This window comes from Panthera pardus, unplaced genomic scaffold (genome assembly GCF_024362965.1).
Source record: "Panthera pardus isolate Hobbes unplaced genomic scaffold, ASM2436296v1 HiC_scaffold_7, whole genome shotgun sequence".
NCBI lineage: Eukaryota > Metazoa > Chordata > Mammalia > Carnivora > Felidae > Panthera > Panthera pardus.
In genome coordinates this window covers 49,726,101-49,747,013 of record NW_026527002.1, presented here as the reverse complement: position 1 = coordinate 49,747,013, position 20,913 = coordinate 49,726,101, and the positions used below count along the sequence as shown (strand labels likewise).

At 38.9% G+C, this 20,913-nt stretch overlaps 1 long non-coding RNA gene across 1 annotated transcript in view; it reads right to left on the bottom strand.

Moving 5' to 3' along the window:
- Positions 1–1,106: 1,106 nt before the first annotated feature.
- The window catches only part of LOC109277950 (uncharacterized), a 208,381-nt gene continuing 188,574 nt past the window's right edge, over positions 1,107–20,913 (bottom strand). The window contains exons 4-5 of the long non-coding RNA XR_008420086.1: positions 15,462–15,527; positions 1,107–1,206 (exon numbers count right to left, since the gene is read on the bottom strand). This is a non-coding gene — a long non-coding RNA (uncharacterized LOC109277950). The remainder of the gene's footprint in view (positions 1,207–15,461; positions 15,528–20,913) is intronic.

Here is a 20,913-nt window from a genome sequence, read left to right as displayed (position 1 = left end):
ATTTTCCAATCAGATTAAAAGAAATTTTTTTAATCTCACAGAATTAGTAACTTGTAGAATCATAAAAGTATAGTAACTATAGCATATCTATATGTATGCTCTATGTTTGACCAAAGTTTTTGAAAACTTCTTCACTAGTCTTTGTGGAAAAGATGAAGAAATATCCACTAAATAAGGTGATAATAGTTGGTTATATAAATTACCAAACTATGCTCATAAATCTAAAACAAACTGATATTTTTATATACGATAAGGATGAAAATATAGATGACCTGTTCCCCAAATTTGCAGTTGGTATGAAATTCAAAAGAACATGAAATACATTAGTGCCATCATCAACATCTAAAGAGAATCACCTAAATTAAAGATTAAAACTTAAAAAAAAAAAACCCATAAAACTGAAACATAAATATCAAGGTCTTCATTTCAATCAGAAATGGTTCCTTCAAAGAAGCAGAACCACTATGAGTGATAAGGAATAATGGATTTATAGTAGGGATTAGACCTTGTACAATCATGGGGACTAGAGAGAAGTCTCTTCCTGAACTTAGTGTAGGTTAGCAGAGCAGACAATCAGAAAGGAAAGCTATAAGTGAAAAGAAGCAGAGTGAAGACAAATAGGATTCCATGAAGACATCTATTGAATCTATTGAATCTATTTCTTACCATTTTGCAACTCAACAACATGGGTGATCTGCCAAAAGAAGCTGGTGCCTAGAGACATAGAGCTGCACATTCACCTAGCCCAGAACTTTATGAAACTGAATTAGGAGATTGATCAGTGGGGGCTGGAAGGGCAGTGGACTCCATAGGGGTCAGAAGCCTATAAAGTGAGTCCACAGGTCAGCTCCAATGTGCATGAGCTGTGGTGGCACCCAGAGCCCTCATGAACTTCAGGGCATAAAGCCCTCGGCTACACTCTGCCTTCCACATATCATACAATTCCCACAACCAGGAATACAGTTAAGAGAATTCTAGAAATTGCAGTTCCAGCTTAGCTCATTTGCCATGGCACACAGTCATCCCTTTGTCATCCCACCACAGTCTAACCCTTCTTTATTTACAAGTCCTTCTTTATTTAGAAGTTAAAAAAAAATCTCAGAGTACCTGGGTGGTTTGGTTGGTTAGCATCCAACTCTTGATCTCAGCTCAGGTCTTGGTCTCAGGATTGTCCCACATTGGGGTCCATGATGGGCACGGAGCCTACTTAAAAAAAAAAAAAGTTAAATAAATCTCTTTTAACCTTATTTAACTTCTAAATAAAGAAGAGCAAAATCATCCTTCCACCTAAATGATGCAGCTATCTTTCATACAACTGAAAACATGCAAACTCTCTCAACAAAAAATAATACAAAGATATCTCCCTGGAGGGGCCAAGATGGCAGAACAGCATAGAAGTTTTGTTTTGTTTTGTTTTTTGCATCTCTCCTCCCTGAAATGCATCCAGATCAACAGCAAACCATCTTGCACACCTAGAAACCTGATTTGAGGATTAACACAACAATCTGCGCAACCTGAACCACAGAACTCAGCGGGTACACAGCACGGAGAGGTGAACTGGGGGAGAGAAGCTGCGGAGGGCAGGGAGCTGTTTTGCTTTCAGAGAGAGGATGGAGATGGGGGGAGAGTACGGGAAAAGCACCCTCCCCCCCCCAAAAGCAGCTGGAGAGAAAGTGGAAAAGAGGGAAACAGCTACAGACACTGAACAAAAAAGGGAGAAAGGAAAAAGGAGTGTTTAAATTCCATTAAGACCATAAACAGGGGGAGCACAGAGTCTGAAACTCCGCAGCTCGATACCTGGCGGTGCTCTGCTGGGAATGGCAAATCCCCAGGAGCAGAGACTGAGGTCTATTGTCCTCAGGCCACACAGGGAGTGGCTTTTCCCCTGCTGGGAGGACATCTGGTAGAGGCTGTGTGGCCACCTGGTCCCAGCAGACCCAAGAGGACAACCACATTTGCTGGTGCTGGAACAAGGTCGTTAAGGGTGAAGCCCGGTGCCAGATGTGTGTCGTGATTTTCCATAATCCCTGAAACGCTGCTGCCACACCATCTCACGAACTTTTCCTGGGGCAGGCTGGCACACAGTTGCACTCTCTGGGCATCAGCAGCAGCGCAGTCCCACAAACGTTCCTGGGTGTGGCCAGCACCCAACCTTCCTTGGTGAGACCCTCCCCCAGAAGGTCTGAGCCGGTCAAAGCCGCAGTCCCTCAGAAGGGAGGGGTTGGGAAACACAGCCGCATCTGAGATAAAACTCGGGAGGGAGGTATCACCTCGCAGCCTGCCGGCTTGGTCAGACAGTATAGAAGCGGGGAGTGGACAGAAGCCCAGGACAAAGGACAGGTGCTTGATTGCCTGTTGCCAAGAGCACGGAGTTCCAACATCAGAGACTAAGTCGTTGGGTGACACCATTTTCTCCCCTCCCGCGCATGCGCATACACACCTAGACAAGCCACCGCAATCCACCCCAGTAAGCTAAGCAGCGCCACCTAGTGGAGAATGAAGCTGTTACACTAAACGCTGCCCAACTGGGCCAACTGCGCTGTTGAGGAACACCAGTCTCTCTGCCTGCTTAGTTTACAGACTATAAAGTGCTTAGTAGTTTGACTTCTACAGGAAACCAGATGTAATTTCAATCGTACTCCATTCTGTTTGTTGGTCCTTTTATTCAATTTTTTTTTCTTTTCTTTTCTTATTCTTGAATATAGAAACAGAAAAAATTTATTTTTTTTCATTTTTATCAAAAAGATTTTTCTTTAACTTTTTTCTACTATATTTTTCACCTTTTTGTAAATTTTTTCAATTCTGTTTTACTTTCATAATTTCATTTTAGTCTATTTTATTCTATTCATTTTTTCAAATTTTCAAACATTTTCCTTTTTTTCCTTTTTTCCTTTTTTCCCCTTTGTCTTTTCTTTTCTTATCTTTATCCCATTTTTCTTTAATCTATCAAGCTTCTTTCAACAACCAGACCATAACACACCTAGAATCTAGCATCCTTTATTTGATTTCTTTGTGTTATTTTTAATTTTTTAATTGTTTTGTTTTTTACTTTATTAATTCCTTTTCTTCCTTCAAACTGACAAAATGAAGGAATTCACCCCAAAAGAAAGAACAGGAAGAAATGACAGCCAGGCACTTAATCAACACAGATACAAGCAAGATGTCTGAACCCGGATTTAGAATCACGAAAATAAGAATACTAGCTGGGATTGAAAGTAGATTAGAATCCCTTTCTGTGGAGATAACAGAAGTAAAAGCTAGTCAGGATGAAGGAAAAATGCTATAACTAACCTACAATCTTCAATGGATGCCATGGTGGCAAAGATGGATGAGTTAGAGCAGAGAATCCAGGATATAGAGGACAGACTTATGGAGAATAATAAAGCAGAAGAAAAGAGGGAAACTAAGGCAAAAGAGCATGAAATAAAAATTAGGGAACTCAGTGACTCATTAAAAAGGAATAACATCAGAATCATATGGTTCCCAGAAGATGAAGAGAGAGAAAAAGGAGTGGAAAATTTGTGGGCAAATCAGACCATAAAACTTTCCTAACCTGAGGAAAGACACAGACATCAAAACCCAGGAAGCACAGAGGACTCCCATTAGATTCAACAAAAACTGGCCATCAGTAAGACATCATAGTCAAATTCACAAAATAATCAGGCAAGGAAAGAATCATGAAAGCAGCAAGGGACAAAAAGTCCTTAACCTACAAGGGAAGACAGATCAGGTTTGCAGCAGACCTACCCACAGAAACTGGGCAGGCCAGAAAAGAGTGGCAGGATATATTCAATGTGCAGAATCAGAAAAATATGTAGCCAAGAATTCTTTATCCAGCAAGGCTATCATTCAAAATAGAAGGAGAGATTAAAAGTTTCCCAAACAAAAATTAAAGGAGTTCATGACCACTAAACCAACCCTGCGAGAAATTTTAAGGGGAACTCTCTGAGGGGAGAAAAAATGAAGAAGAAAAAAAAAGACCAAAAGCAACAAAGACTAGAAAGGACCAAGGAACACTACCAGAAACTCCAACTCTACAGGCAACATAATGGCAATAAATTCATATCTTTCAGTACTCACTTTAAACGTCAATGGACTCAATGCTCAATCAAAAGACATAGGGTAACATAATGGATACGAAAACAAGACCCGCCTATATGCTGTTTACAAGAGACCCATTTTAGACCTAAAGACACCTTCAGATTGAAAATGAGGGCATGGAAACCATCTATCATGCTAATGGTCACCAAAAGAAAGCTGGAGTAGCCATACTTATATCAGACAATCTAGACTTTAAAATAAAGACTGTAACAAGAGATGAAGAAGGGCATTATATCATAATTAAGGGGTCTATCTACCAAGAAGACCTAACAGTTGTAAACATTTATGCTTCAAACGTGGAGACACCCAAATATATAAATCAACTAATCATGAACATAAAGAAACTTATTGATAATAATACCAGAATAGTAGGGGATTTCAACACCACACTTGCAGCAATGGATAGATCATCTAAAAGGAAAATCAATAAGGAAACAATGGCTTTGAATGATACACTGGACCAGATGGACTTAACAGATATATTCAGAACATTTCATCCTAAACCAGCAGAATACACATTCTTCTTGAGTGCACATAGAATATTCTCCAGAATAAATCACATACTGGGACACAAATCAGTCCTCAACAAGTACAAAAAGATCGAGATCATACCGTGCATATTTTCAGACCACAATGCTATGAAACTCAATATCAACCACAGGAAAAAAATTGGAAAGGTAACAAATACTTGGAGACTGAAGAACATCCTACTAAAGAATGAATGGGCTAACCAAGAAGTTAAAGAGGAAATTAAAAAGTATATGGAAGCCAATGAAAATGATAAGACCACAGCCTGAAACCTCTGGGATGCAGCAAAGGCAGTCATAAGAGGAGAGGATATAGAATCCAGGCCTTCCTAAAGAAGAAAGAAAGGTCTCAGATAGATACACAACCTAAACTTACACCTTAAAGAGCTGGAAGAAAGAACAACAAATAAAACCCAAAGACAGCAGAAGACAGGAAATAATAAAGATTAGAGCAGAAATCAATGGTATCAAAACCAAAACAAAACAAAAACAAAAAAACCCCAGTAGAACAGATCAGTGAAACCAGAAGCTGGTTCTTTGAAAAAATTGACAAAATTGATAAACCGCCTATCCAGTTTGATCAAAAAGAAAAAGGACCCAAATAAATAAAATCAAGAATGAAAGAGGAGAGATCACAACCAACACTGCAGAAATGGAAACAATAATAAAAGCATATTATGAGCAATTATATGCCAATAAAATGGGCAATCTGGAAGAAATGGAAAAATTCCCAGAAACATAAAAACTACCAAAATTGAAACAGGAAGAAATGGAAAATTTGAACAGACCCATAACCAGTAAAGAAATTGAATTAGTAATCAAAAACCTCCCAAAAAACAAGAGTCCAGGGCCAGATGGCTTTCCAGGGGAATTCTACCAAACATTTAAAGAAGAGTTAACTCCTATTCTCTTGAAGCTGTTCTAAAAAATAGAAGTGGAAGGAAAACTTCCATACTCTTTCCTTGAGTCCAGCATTACCTTGATTCTAAAACTAAACAAACACCCCACTAAAAAGAACTATAGACCAGGTTCCCTGATGAACATGGATGCAAAAATCCTCAACAAGATACCAGCCAACTGGATCCAACAATACATTAAAAGAATTATTCACCACAACCAAGTGGGATTTGTACCTGGGATGCAAGGCTGGTTCAATATCTGCAAAATAATCAATGTGATACATCACATCAATAAAAGAAAGGACAAGAACCACTTGATCCTCTCAAAAGATGCAGAAAAAGCATTTGACAAAATACAACATCTTTTCTTGATAAAAACCCTCAAGAAAGTAGGGATAGAAGGATCACACCTTAAGATCATAAAAGCCATATATGAAAGACCCACTGCTAATATCATCCTCAATATATATCTGATGAACCCTGCCTTTCTACAATTTTATTATTAGTTAAGTGTAACATTTTTACAGTAGTTGTCAATGAATAAAACTGCAGACACAGAGATTTTAGGTCTTTGACTATCAGAATAGGAGAAAAGATGGGGATAAAGGCCAGGTTATGGAAATCTGAGGATAGAAGCATCAAGTTGTCCGTGTGCTATGAATTGAGAAGCCCAATGAATCCAACCAGCAAAATATCATCATTTTTCAAGAGACAATGAAGTACAGGTGGAAAAAACCCAAAACACTAGGAATCAAAATACTCAAGTTTTAGTCTCAGTTCCCAGTTGAGTGACCTTGGAAAATTTATTTAAACTCTCTGGGCTTCAGTTCCATCTATGTAATGAGAAATTGGGCCAGAGAATCTCCCATATCTTTTCCAGCTATAATCTATTTATAGATTTGTTTTCTGTATTTACTTCTCTATTTTGAAATTTGCTGCTATTAGAACTCTCCTTTAAATTAGGCCAAAATGCCAGGGCCTTGATCACCAGAAGTCACTAATCCTTACTTGGGTTAGAATGAATGCTTTGGTTAGATTACCAAATTTCTCTGTTTGTAAGTAAGAAGATATAGTAGGTTTCAAATATTAGGGTGAGGTAGGATGACTGAATTGAATTTATAGATCCCAATGTATTCTATCCCAAGATTGGATAGACAAAATTTCATAGCACACATATAACTATGGAGGTTGTAGAGGCCATAGATGTGATAAGCAGACCCTAAGTGACCAGGAAGTGCCTTAAAGCTATAAAGAGGAAAGCAGATCTTTGTGATGTGCTCCAGCATGAACTTTGGCCCTAGATTTCCTGGAAGTATATACAAATAGGTGATAAAAAGGACAGGTTGAAGATAACAGGATACTAACCAGGAAGTGATTGCCAAAAGATAGTGTCAGAAAGAGCCAGCAACATGGAGTCCCTATTATGTATCAGGTTTTGTTCTGACCTTTACAGGGATCACATCCCATAATCCTCCCAACAATTCAATTAAGTTGGAATTGTGATCCCATTCATAGATGAGGTTGGAATTGTGATCCCATTCATAGATGAGGAAATAAAAGTTAAGGAACTTGCTCATTACAGGGACCGCCACACTTCCAATCACTGACAAAGAAGCAAATAATTGTTCAGTCAATTTAAGATTCATCCAAATGGGGGTGCCTGGGTGGCTCAGTCGGTTAAGCGGCCGACGTCGGCTCAGGTCATGATCTCGCGGCCCGTGAGTTCGAGCCCCGCGTCGGGCTCTGTGCTGACAGCTCAGAGCCTGGAGCCTGTTTCAGATTCTGTGTCTCCCTCTCCCTGACCCTCCCCCGTTCATGCTTTGTCTCTCTCTGTCTCAAAAATAAATAAATGTTAAAAAATTAAAAAAAAAAGATTCATCCAAATGAAAATAAAAATAACAAGTCTTGGTAAAGTATCGCTAGAATTTTCTTTCTCCCAGGGCACTAGCCTCTTTCTAGTGAGGCCCTCCCAAGGATAAGATTTTCTTCTGTTGGTCACTAGACTGTCTCCTAAAGTAGATATAACCTGTAAGCCTTAGATGCAAGAATAGCTAATGCATTTTGACAATACAACAGTTTGATTTTAGCTTTTCTTTAAAATGAAAGATGTGATTGTCACTTTGCCTAATTTTCAAGTATAAGTAGATAATTTTGGGGGGTGTAGGTGATAGCTAACCCTTATCTATCTGAACTCAAAATTTTAAAGTCTTTAGTGGTCCAACCCACCCCTAGACACCCGTTATTTTTGACATGATTAGAGGTCAGGCCCTTGCTTCCCTGACCATTACCACAATCAAGTACAAGTGTGTGCATGTGTCTGTGTGTATATGTGTGAATGCAATGCAAGCATGATTGTGGGATCACATTCATTTAGAAATTAAAGTTTATGTAAATTTTTATTCATACTTTATGAGTCTTGGTCTCTGTACAAGTGTCTACTCATTTAGAAAAGAAACAATCTACTCTAGCTGCACCTCTGGAATTAGAAAGCTTGTCATCAGACTAACATTAAGCATCTTTGAAAACATAATGTAAGTCTACACAAGGATAAATTTTTAGTGTCACATCCATTGGAAAATAGAATAATACCTAGACTGGCAATAGAAGTATAAAAGAGGAAAAGGACAAAACACGTTCTCAACAGACAAGTTAGAATATGAAGTTGTTAAGACAAGAAGAACAAGACAAGAACGAAGGGAAACACTTCAAAGGTATTAAACAGATAAGGATACCATGCATGAAATAGAAAGAAAGAGTACAAAACCAAAAGTCAGTCTAGAATGCAGTCCTACACATGCAAAAAGGGACCTCAAGGTCCTTCCAATTCTCACATTCTATAGTTTATGACTGTGTAATTCTAAAACATTTGCTTAATGAATTATCTTCAGTCCCCAACTGACACATCTTTCCAGGCACACAAGGGCTGCTGATTCCCAGGCTCCAGTTGAGAAGGACAAACCTCCTTTCTGGGTTCCACTTGAATTCAGAATTTAACATAGAGCCCATGTGGATCCCACATTTAAATCTTGTTCTTTTTTGACAGGTTAACAGGTGTGGTATATATAGAAATCGACAAAAATATGAACAGACAAACTTCAAAGACTATTGAAGGTCTGGCCTGTCAGATGGCTGGAGGGATGGAAAGTACCCCAGACCCCAGCACTCTAAAACTTTCTAATGAGAGGAGCAACATAAATATTACACACTTCAAACCACCAATGTTATAAACTGCCTCACGAGAGCTGCTCACAAACATGTCCTTTAACAGGAAAAGCTCGCCATGAATCTTTCTTGCAGGCAGTGCACATTTTAATGAATGCTAACATGTTTGCAAACATAATGAAAATAGTATTTCCCACAGAGCAGTGTGAGATTATTTGAATAAAATATCTGCCTTTGGACATGAGTCTCAGCCGATGATCGCAGTAGGATCTGTGCTTTATTTGTGGATTAGAAGCCACAGTGCAAGATGGACATGTGCTTTATGAGTACTGGCTGTGGCAACCTCTCACCCGCTGACATCTGCCCAGATTGCTCCTGGTTTTAAATCTCTGCATCTGAATTTTAGAAGCTAAAACTTTGGCATTGCTAAAGAGCCATGTCTCTAAAAGGGAAAGTCTCACGAGGGGATGAAATTCAATACCAGAATTTCAAATATTTTATCATTGTAGAACAGAAACCAACACAAGAAAGGGAATACAATGAAAATGGCTGGAACACAGGACCCCAACAAACTGAAAAATGGTGGCATTTCAATTATAATGGAACTACTACACCCTTGGGAAGGATTAACACATGTCTCATAGGCAGTTGCCTTGATTGGAAGATACCTTCTTCACTCTCAGGGAGCAGGTTCTAGATCCTATGGCTCTCTGATGGCATATAAGACTGTGTGTTTGCCAAGTGAATGCATAAATATGGGGGTATTTGTTCCCGCAAAAAAATTGCTTCAGACCCCAGCCCACATTTCCCTCCAAATCCCTCCCACTTTAAAAATTCTTTAATTACTTCTGTTTGCATTTTGTGTACATCTGGCTTGTGTCACGGGCCTTTCTTCAATAATGGCCCATTTTCCTTTGAACAAGGCCCGGCTTAGACATGCCTATAAGTAGAAGCTACAACAGAAAGAATAGGGAGTTAGAGAGCCTATTGGACATCAGGAAGCCAAAGATAACTTGAACTTATAAAAAGTCATAAGAATACACACAAAAAAGTTCAAAACTTGGACCGCACAAGAAAGCAACTGCCACAGATCATTTCTGAAAACTCAGTGGTTTAGCACAATAGAATTTTATCTGTCAATCTCACAAACCCCAATTGACTAGGGTGGGGGTGACTGTGGGTGTTGGGCTCGATGCCATCCTCAGGGCCCCATGCTGACACAGTCATCTTCCTTCCATACTAGTTTCCAAAGTTACTCTGGGTGTCAGGATGTGGCAAGAAAACTTGGGAAGAGAGACAGTGGAGAGTCACCCAAGAAGTGCTTTGAAACAGGACTGTAAATGGCTCACCTTTCTTTTGCCCGCATCTCAATGGCCAGTACTCAGTCACATACTCACACCTAAAGTGAAAGGAGGCTGGAAAATGTAGTCCAGTGATGCTTTAATAAGGTTTGGCAAAACCACCTCACTATACCCAACTAATTTGGAATAAATTCTTGGTATGTTTCAGAGGAGCTTGACCTGATCTTTACTACATGCAAATTAGTAACAAGTAACAGTAATGTCTGATGATAGATATTAGATTTTTAATACTTTGGGGTTTTTTTAACTTTTTTTAAGTTTATTTATTCTGAGAGAGAGAGAGAGAGAGAGAGAGAGAGAGGAAGAGAGAGAGTAGGGGAGAGGCAGTTAGAGAAGGAGAGGGAGAATCCCAAGCAGGCTCTGCACTGACAGTGTGTAGCATGATACAGGGCTCAAACTCACAAATCCTTGAGGTTCATGACCTGAGCCAAGATTGAGTTGGATGCTTAACTGCCTGAGCCACCCAGGTGCCCCATAGATTTTTGAATACTTTCAACTAATTTTTTGATTCCCCAAATTAGAATAAATTGAAGCACAGTGACAATGTTTAATGCAATATACTGATTTAGAGCCAAGATCATGCCTGTTTTCCTATCCACTATATCTTGACAACCTCAAGATGAAAATATGTGTTCAATGTATGACCTCATTGATAAATGTATGTGCTCAAGAAATATTTCTTATATAGATACAAGAAACCTCTACCTTAAACTCAAATTTAAAATTGTCTATTCCCATCATGTAGTGGCCAAGAAAACTTTTTTTTGATAAACCAAGAATTATGTCTTTGGCTTGAGGGAAGCATAAAACTGGCTTCCATGTCTTGTATATGTGACAGGCCCCTGGAATTCCTAGAAACAGACCTGGAACCCATAGACAAACCCAAATCCCATGAGTTTATAATACATCTGAGAGTCTCCAACCTATCATCTTGAGCAAGAAGAGGCAGCTGGAGCATGGGCTCTGGAGCTAGTCATCAGAGTCTGAATCTGACTTTACCAATCACTATAATGTGACCTGAGGCAACATGGTTAACTTCTTTCTGGTTCTACTTTACTCTCTGCACATTATTGCTGGAAGGATTAAAATAATTACCAGATGTTGGGGCATGTGGGTGGCTCAGTCAGGTAAGCATTAGACTTTGGCTCAGGTCATGATCTCACAGTTTGTGAGTTCAAGCCCCACATCAGGTTCTGTGCTGACAGCTCAGAGCCTGGAGCCTGCTTTGGAAGCTATGACTCCCTCTCTCTCTCTGCCCCTCCCCTGCTCGTGCTCTGTCTCTGTCTCTCAAAAATTAAATAAACGTTAAAAATTTTTAAAAAATAATTAATAGATGTAAAAGCACTTACAAGAGAGACTATCCAATAGTAAACACCTAGTTAATATTAGCTGTAAATGATGGCATGCATATGCCTTTGCAGTAGCTGAAGTAAATTATGGTCAGGATTGCCCCATCTGCAATTTCTAATACTCATGAATATCTTTATCAGACCTGCCATGTCTGAATTATGGTTTGCCTTTAAAGTGAACACTCCCCTTAATCCATTTGATATCGAAGGTTGCAAGAATAAAAACTAAACTTTGGAGAGTATTTACTATTTTCCAGACAATTTACATGTACCTCCTTACTGACAGCTACAGAAGTTTAAGTATTTGCTCATGTACCACAGTAAATAAGAGAGCTTTAACTTGAAGACAGAGAATCTTATGCTAGAATCTGTGTATTTTTCAAGGGTTGGCCATCATGATTTCCTACAGGCTCTTGGAACAGACACACCACATTACTGGGGCATCCTCCACAGCACCACCCAAAGCATTCACGCATACAGTAGACTCTCCCCAAGTACATACAGAATAGATGGATACATGGGTGAGTGGATGAGTGGGCAGTAGCTTGATACATGAACCATGGCACAACATTTGTCCTCCCAAATTCGGATACCAGAAAATTTCATCACAATAAATTAAATTTAAAAACCTCCAAGTGCCTTATATCATGATCAATTCAAGAGCACAAATGGAGTGAGTAGCATTAACGAGGAGGCCATTCTAAAACAATTTGGAATGTCTTCACTTTCTTGGACTCCCTGATGGTGAAACAGGCTCCTGATGCTTAGCACACCTATCTGTTGAATATTCACACTGATGGAGGGGGGTAGCGATGCAGAAAATACAGAACATCAGATAATCCAAAGTCATTTATATTTGGCTCAGGAATGCTTTGCATAATAATTTTGCAGCTGATTGATCCTCCAGGGTTTGTTTGTGCTGATATTAAGGCAGTTTTCATTCTGAGAAAATGCTGACAGGATAGAGTGGGGTGTAAGTTTAACATAAATGTGAGAAAATCATTCATTCATTCATTCATTCACTCATCAGGTCCTAGATGAGAGCTTATTTATGCCAGGCATTGTGATAGGTATTAAGGATAGAAAAGAAATGAGGGGGGCACCTGGGTGGTTCAATCTGTTAAGCTTCTGACTCTTGATTTCAGCTCAGGTCTTGATCTCATGGTTCACAGGTTCAAGTCCCATATCAAGCTCAGTGCTGACAGTGTAGGGCCTGTTTGAGATTCTCTCTCTTTTCCTCTCTCTGCCCCTCCCCATGCTTGCTCGATCTGTCTCTCTCTCTCTTTCTCAAAATAAATAAACATAAAAAAAATAAATGGGATATTTATAGTCTTGGCCCTGGAGAGACTTACAAATACATAAAATTAATAGTTAGCCATATGTCATTTCAGTCCTGTGAATAGATATGCCACTATGCCCCAGATTCATCTGTCATATACAAACACATTGATCACATCTGAAGTAAAAGCTGGCTTAGATATAGATATTTACAAACTCAGGTTATAGCACTGATTCTCATGAAGTAATAATAGTAGACACATATGATACTACTAGATTCTAAGACTGTTCTAAATGCTTTAAATGTATCAGCTAATTTAGCTCTGACAAAAATACCTGTAAGAAGTGATATTATTATCACCCCCATTTTACAGGTGAGAAAACTGAGGCTTAGAAAATAAGTTGCCTAAAGCAACAAAGTTTTTTGGTGGCAGGGCTAAAATTTGAGTCTAGGCAGCCTGCCTCCAGAACCTGGGTTCTTATAACCATAATCTGCTGCCCTCCTCCATCAAAATGCCAAATTCCATGAGACTTAAAGATTATCCTTGATCCTTGTAGAAAAAAAAAATTTAAATTAGATCCTCATCTTCACACCTACAAAAGTTAAATTTCATTTATTAGAAAACTTTAAGCATATGGTATTAAATTTTTTGAAGGAAGGTAGTAACTGAAAGAAAATATCTGCAAACTATGTTACAAAAAAATCATTAGTATAACCTACTAGGAAAGTGAGGAAATGATATAAAGAATTCACTGAAGAAATTCAAGTGGTCACTAAATGTTAAACTGATGTTCAAACTAATTAGTTATCAAAGAATGGCAAATGAAAAAAAAATATATATATATATATATCAAATTAGCAAAAAACCTACAGCCTCAACCACACTACGCACTGACCTGGATGTGGAAAAACAAGAACTCATACATTGATGCTGGAAGCAGAAATGGGTAGAACCGCTTTGGAGAGCAATTTGGCACGATCTAGTAAAAGGGTCCACCCCTGCAGCTTCTCATTTCTGTTAACCTTGAAAAAGGATCTTGCCTGACAAAAACTCTTGTAAGGACACATATGCCAAGATACTCGTTGCGGCTTGATTTGTAATTATGGACAAGTGGAAAGCAATGTAAATACTTCTAGGGAAAGGAATAAATGAAAAGAAATCCTGTCCCAACCTAGGATACTAAAACAGTAGTAAAAGTAGGACTTAGTGTTATATCTGCTTATTTCAACATCTGTATGCAGTGCAGAAAGTGAAAAAATCTGATACTACGCATCCACATTTGGGAAAAAACAGTATACATGGATACAAATATACGTGTAGAGAAATATGAACCAAGAGCCGGAAGGACACATCCCACATTCTCACCAGTAATTGACACACATACAGACCCAGGTGAACGGAATTGGAGGATCGAAGGAAGCTTCAGCTTTATCTTAGTTTTTCCATAAAAGGGCTCACACAAATATGACCAAAAACTAATTTTAAAAGATGAGTCTGGAGTGGCAGAAATCTGGTGTTTTAAATATTAAACGTGTCTAATTTGTATTTTTTATATGATTTTCAAAGACAAAGAACAAAGATGAGGACATCCTCTTGGGGAGGTATATGTTTATTTAAACTTGAATGTGAACTAGTCCTCATCTACTAGATGACACAAACTACTTTCTGCTTTGGTTATAGTTGTTTGTACGCATGCCTTACTTCTTATACTAGACCAAGCTCTTTAAAGCCAGGATTCAGATCTGTGTCAGCTTTGAAGTTCCTCTAAATCACACACACGCAGGCATGTGTGCGTGCACACATGTACACGCATATACACACGTGTGTGTATATGCATGTACATATACACACAATCACATACCAATTCCTGTATGTGTGCATATGCTTACACATTTACACAAAACCAAACCGTATCTTATATATAGAGTACTTCCCATAAACACTTATGGAATGAATAAAGAGTTTGGATAAACTACTCTTTCTTTCAATAACTTGACCTGATATTTTTTCTGCTATAACAAAGTCAACTTGGACAGGAATGGGGCAACAGGTGACTAACCAATCCTCTCTCACTCAGGTAATTCATCTATTTCAGAGGTTATAAATAGTTTTTAGCAGTTACTATTTTTGCAAATGGCATCTTAATTCGAAGCATAAACAAAAACATAACAGGAGAGCTTCTTTGGTTGAAGCAGGGGAAATGGTTCTATGCCACTCCCAAATACACACACTTCCCCATCTCACAATTCAGAAAAAAGTGCCAGAAAACCCTCACAGTGCAGCAAACAGAGTGTAACACGTTGCTGTATTTATAGTGAAAATAGCATCGTGTTCCAATGCACCGCTAGCAAATGGCTTGTGCAAGAAGTGTTGATATTTTCCTGTGTCTTTTGCTGTTCTATGCATTAACTTGGCCTTCCTTTCAGCCCCACCCTATCTCTCCTTTGAAACCATTGTCTCCTTGACATGAAAAATGTACTTCAGAAAGCCTAATGGCTAATTACATCAAAGGGAAGAAAGTCCAAACCTCAAACAAGGAATGATTAACTGCGCAAGCTTTAACGGAAGTTATCACACCCTCAAAACTACTCCTCTTCTTTAATAAAAATGTTTCCAGTAATTTATTTTCTGACAAAGTTTGTGTTCTTTGCCCAGGAGTGACTCCTGTTTTGTTCACTTCAGGGTTGTACCCTATCTATGGCTGGCCCTGACCATGGGCAAAACAGGCAGCCACCTACATAATATGATTTATGCAAATACAGCACATTGAGGGAATACATACCAGACCTCATGGGAGAGGAAATCCTGCTTGCTTCAGTGGTGTTTCCCAGGTTGTGTTGCATGGCATCTTAGTGGGTTTGCATGAAATGCAAAAAACAATGGTAAGGGAAGTTGTTCCATGATCAAATAACCATGTGAAATTTGGGGCTACACAAAAGTAACAATTTTAATTATTAACAGAGATTTTAATACTCTATTTATTCTTAAAACAGGTACCAGGGAAGATTATGTATACATGCATTTTCCTTCTAAAAGCTCCTTGAAAATAAAGACTATGTCTCTAATAGTCAACAGTATATTCCCAACACTTAGCACATTGCCTTTAATATAACAGACACTCAGTAATGTTCTTGAATAAATTGGTAAATCACTAACCATCATCATTGTGAATAATGATATTTTTACACTCTACAATGACTTGAGTGCCTTCATAAGGTGCACCTTAACTATGCCTCAAAAGAATCTCACAGAAATGTAAGACAAGAGTAAAAATCTACACGTCACACATTAGGAAGCTATGGGTCAAAGAAGTATCAAGGAAGAGAAAAAGAAAGAAATTAAAATTTCTGAGGATCTACTATGCCACTACACTACACCCAGGATCTACTTGCCAACTTCTCGATATACATAATCTCATTTTATCCTCACAGCAGTCCTATAAAGTTCCTATTACAGGTGAGGAAATTCAAAGTTCCAGGATTGACTAAACTCACCCCAAAGACACATAGGGAGGCAATGGAAGCACTAAGGGTGGTTCCTGGGTCTTCTGATCCTGTTCCTTGACTTATGTTTAGTTCAACTATTCCTCACTAGAAAACACACACACACACACCCACACACACACACACACACACACAAGAATATTGGGGGCAAAGAAGCAAACAACCTTTGAATAAACATGAAACAGCCATGTCTAAAATATCATACAGACGTCTGGGCATTTTGCATTTTAGTTTATTTATGGATTATCTTTATTTTTCAGATTTTGCTAGAAATGATTCAAAGATCATAGAGTCCATGGTATGAGAACAATCTGAAAGAATTAGAATATATGAACTTGAAAAGATGGTGGCTGAGGATAGACATGATTGATAAATCAACAATATAAATTTTTTCATTACATCCTGAAATACTATAAAGTCAGGTAAATCTGGGTACACTACAGTGATGTTAAAATGATGCTTCAGAGTAAGTGCTTAAGGTCATGATGCCATGAAAGATAAAAATGTGGATATTCATAGGCTGCTTCTTATATGCTTGACTGTACTAAGTGTTTTATGTGGATTGTCTCCATTAAACCTTCAAACAACCTTGTGAGGTATTTAATTTTATACAGATAAGGAATCCAAGGCAGATGAGAGTTAAGTAACTTGGCCATAGCAACACAGGTAGTAAGTGGTGGGGCCAGAAAAATAATTATGATACTCTTTTTCACACTTAAGGAACTTAGCAATCAATTTCAATGGGCTTTGATATATATCATCTCTATTCCTAACATCAGCACTGTGAGGTAGGTAAGTAGGCATTATTATGCCCATGTCACAGAGAAGGAAACTGAGGCTGCATCCAAGGCAAGATCACACAACTAGTAGTGAGAAGAACCAGAGAGAATCCAAGTCTCCAGACTCTTACCTCATTGTTCTATTTCATATTCATTATTATCTCTCTCAGAGCAGAATATTAGACAAACACTCTTATGGCTGAGGCTACACACATTGCCCCAAATCTCTCTACTCAGGGCAAAAGTCAGAAGAACCTCTGTGTGAGGCCTTGGGCATGTTACTTAGTGCCCTCGCACAATCTCTCCCACTTCTCTCTCCCCAAAAAAGCATTTTGGGTTAAGCAACGCAAAAGAGACAATGTCTACAAGGAGATTACTGCTGAAACATATTTTGTCCCAAAAATGAACAAAGCTTCAGTGATCTCCTCTGGCTTTTTTCCAAAAGCACCAGCTACTTATTCTAAGGATGGGGTGGGTGGCTATTTCAACTAAAAGGAAGAACAAGCCCTAACCACACACCATCCCGAGGTAGGACAAACAAGTGTGAACTCTCAAAACAGCAATTGCCCATCATCACAATTGTGTTTTCTTCACTCAGTATAGGTGGAAACTCCAATTTTAGTAAAAACAATCAATACGAGAAAGGCCAGGAATATCTAAAGATGGCTGACTGGAGGAAATCTTGTGATAGTAAAATCTGGAAAAACCATAGCTGGCTCCTGGAGTTGCCTTAATCATCACATTATATTATTTCTCCCTATGGATCTTGGAAGAGGCTGCAGATTCCATCCACTCCATTGTACCACTTTATCCACTTAATTTCATCCCACCTTTACCTAAAATGTCTTTATTTCTAAAGACAGAAAAACGTCTAAACTTTATTAAAATTTTACATTAATGAATGGTCTCTGGTGTTGGTTCCTCATTCAACAAGCACTTGTAAAACATGCACTAGTGCTATGTTCTACAAAAAAAGAGACAAATAAGGCACCACTAGCTCCTAAAACACCAACAGCATTGTGCTGTAAAAGACATCTCTCATCCTTCTGGCCAGATATGAATGCTACGGAGACAAAACTGTAGGTCTCAAAATTCTTAGTCTTGTGCTCTCTTCAGTTTTCCAACTTCTCATTACGTAATCTGTTTGTTGTATGGGGGTTTCCTGTAACATAGGAAGTGATGGCAGTGGAGATGGTTAGAAGATGGATATAAAAAGTGTGATAGGTTAGCCTATAACTGGACCTGGTGGCTGACATTGGCTTAGAGAACGTGCACGGCGAAGAGGGAAAAGAAGTCAAAAGTGATGCCTAGGATGGCTAGAGCGGTGGTTCTTCCCAAGACAGCGACTACCCGAAGCAGTTTGTCTAGAAGGAGGTGGAGGGCATCAGGGGGAGATGAGCCTGGTTCTGAATGTGTTGAGTATGAACAGTTTATGGAATGTCTAGCCAAAAGAACATAATACCAATGTAAGCTTGTAGGGTCTGAAGTTCAGGAAGAGATTCAATGTCTTGGAGGCCCAGAGATAAAGAAGGTCTCCTAGAGAAAGTGTGGAAAGAGAGAAGGGTTCTGTGGTCAGAGCCCTCAGGAACGACGACATTTGAGACTACAAGTGACCTTGAGAAGGAATAGCCAGCAAGCAGAGGAAAATCTGTCAAGAAAGATGTTGAGAAACCAAGGAAACACGTCATATGGAGAAGGAGAGTGTATTCAGCTATGCCAATTGCTTTTGAGATGTCAGTAGTCAACCTTGAAAAGTGTCCCTACCAACATACAATGAACACTTGCCAATCCTGATCACTACCCTTCCCATATATGTTGAAAAAGCATGTATCTGGCCTTGTTCTCCAGACTCCTTGGCCAAGGCCTTAGAAAAGAGGCCAGGCCACTCACAACCATTGTCTGCCTTCTCTGACCTCCTCATCTTTTTCCTTTCTGTTGGGGCTAGCCTCACAGCTAGAAATGTTGCCCTAATAAAGTCAGTTAAGCTTATTTTAAAGTTAGTTTAGTTTAGTTTTCTTCTTCCACAGAAGACTATAATTTCCCTCCAAATTGAATCCATATCCTAGAACTTGGCAATACTAATCACCTGAGAGAGCATCCATGAAAACATGAAAAGTGAAGCTTTTCATGAAAAGTGAAGCATACAACAAATGCTTAATAAATGCTAGCCAAATAAGAAAATGCTTGAACAGCTGAGATAGTCAAGATTCTAACTTTTTCATGTTTTAAAATATTTCCTTATGTCCGGAAAAAGATTGTTAATAACCTCAAGAGCCATGTGGCACGTGTGCATGTGTGTGTGTGTGTGTGTGTGTGTGCGTGTGCATAAGCCATTTGTGACAATTGGCAACATAGAATGGTTACTGACTTGGAGGATTAAGTTATGAATGATACAGCACAGAGAAAACCTGAAAGAACACATTTTTAAATGCAAGGTCTGAGTGCTGATTGACATACTTTGTACGATAGTAAAATCTGGCAGGTGCATTAACTTGCATTCCTCTGATCTGTACACATCCACACTTGTCTTCTTAGGGTACTTGGTAATAAGCTTCTTTAAAGATCCCTGAGTAAGCACTGCAGATAATATCTGGAGTATGTAGCACTCAGTCCTTTTAGAATGGCTTTTTCCTGCTCCTTTCGTTTTCTTAAGAAAATGTCAGTTTAATCATTTCCTAATGCTTTGATAATGTGTTTCTTTACATAGCTGTAGAACACTCACTTCAGTGTTTTAAAAGCATGAATGTAGATGTAAAAGTGCCAGTTAAATGAGATTACTTTTTCCTAATGAAATAACCAAAGAGGAGTTTAAAGTTTCCTAAACTTATATGACATTTTCAGAGCAAATAATAAAGTTCTAGCCCTCCAGTGTGTCTCTTATTCATGAGACTAACATTTCAATACCGTATCTTGCTGTAACACAATTATTGGAAAATAGGGAATTTATTTATCTGAAACAACCTGTCATACATTAGGTGGATCCACTTCCAGGTGAGTGAAGATTTTTAGCAGCATTAGACAATAAAGAGAAGGACACCGGGACCATATAGGCTGGGAATGTACCATCACCATTACCCTGACATGGGACTGACCTTAGCAGGATTAGCAGGGCCTTAACAAAGTCAGCCTTTGTGGAGGCAGGTGACAGTATAAAACATAAAACATCTAACTCGGCAAGTGAGCAACAAATAGAAGAAAGCCTCATGTGGCAGAAAGCCTCATGATGGAGAGGTGACTATGTTTCTGCTTAATCTCTGTATGTAATCCATCTCAGTGTTTCCTCTTGGAAACAGAAGCCTAGTCCTGTGGGTTGGGACAACATGGCTAGATTGGGGGCAGGAGTAGGGAGGTGGAGAAAAAGGGGCAAGTTGCTTATATGAAGCCCAGTATGGGAGGCAGAGCACAGCAGGAGAAGCTGAGAAGAACACCAAGAAAAATTATACAGTCATGGTCCAGACCCTGTTCAGGAGACAGTAGGTCTGGCAAAGGCTGAGGAAAAGTGCCAATTTCTTGGTCAAGCCAGTTGAAGTTCAGGGTAGCACTATGAAAACTTGCCACTCTAAATCTGACTTGTTACCTAAAGTGAGAACCCACCACTGGGGTCAAGAAAACCTCTGGGTACTTGGAGCCCACCCTAGCACTTGAGATTCAGAGATAGTATCCATGAAACTTATTCTGGCCCCAAACAAATATTGAGCCACCAAAAAAGTTAAAATGCACACAGTGCTGGTAGGATTGGGTTTAGGAATGTGACAGGGTGGAGCCTGTCAGGAACAGTGGACAGGGATGGGGGGAGACAGGCACTCATGATCTCCTGCTTGTTTAGATGATCTCCAGAAATCCCTTAGAACAATATCTTTTCTGCTAACATAAAGAGAGAGAAAGTGGCATTAACACAGTCTTTTCTATATAGTTGAATCCATAAACATACTGAAATAGATAAGCCATAATA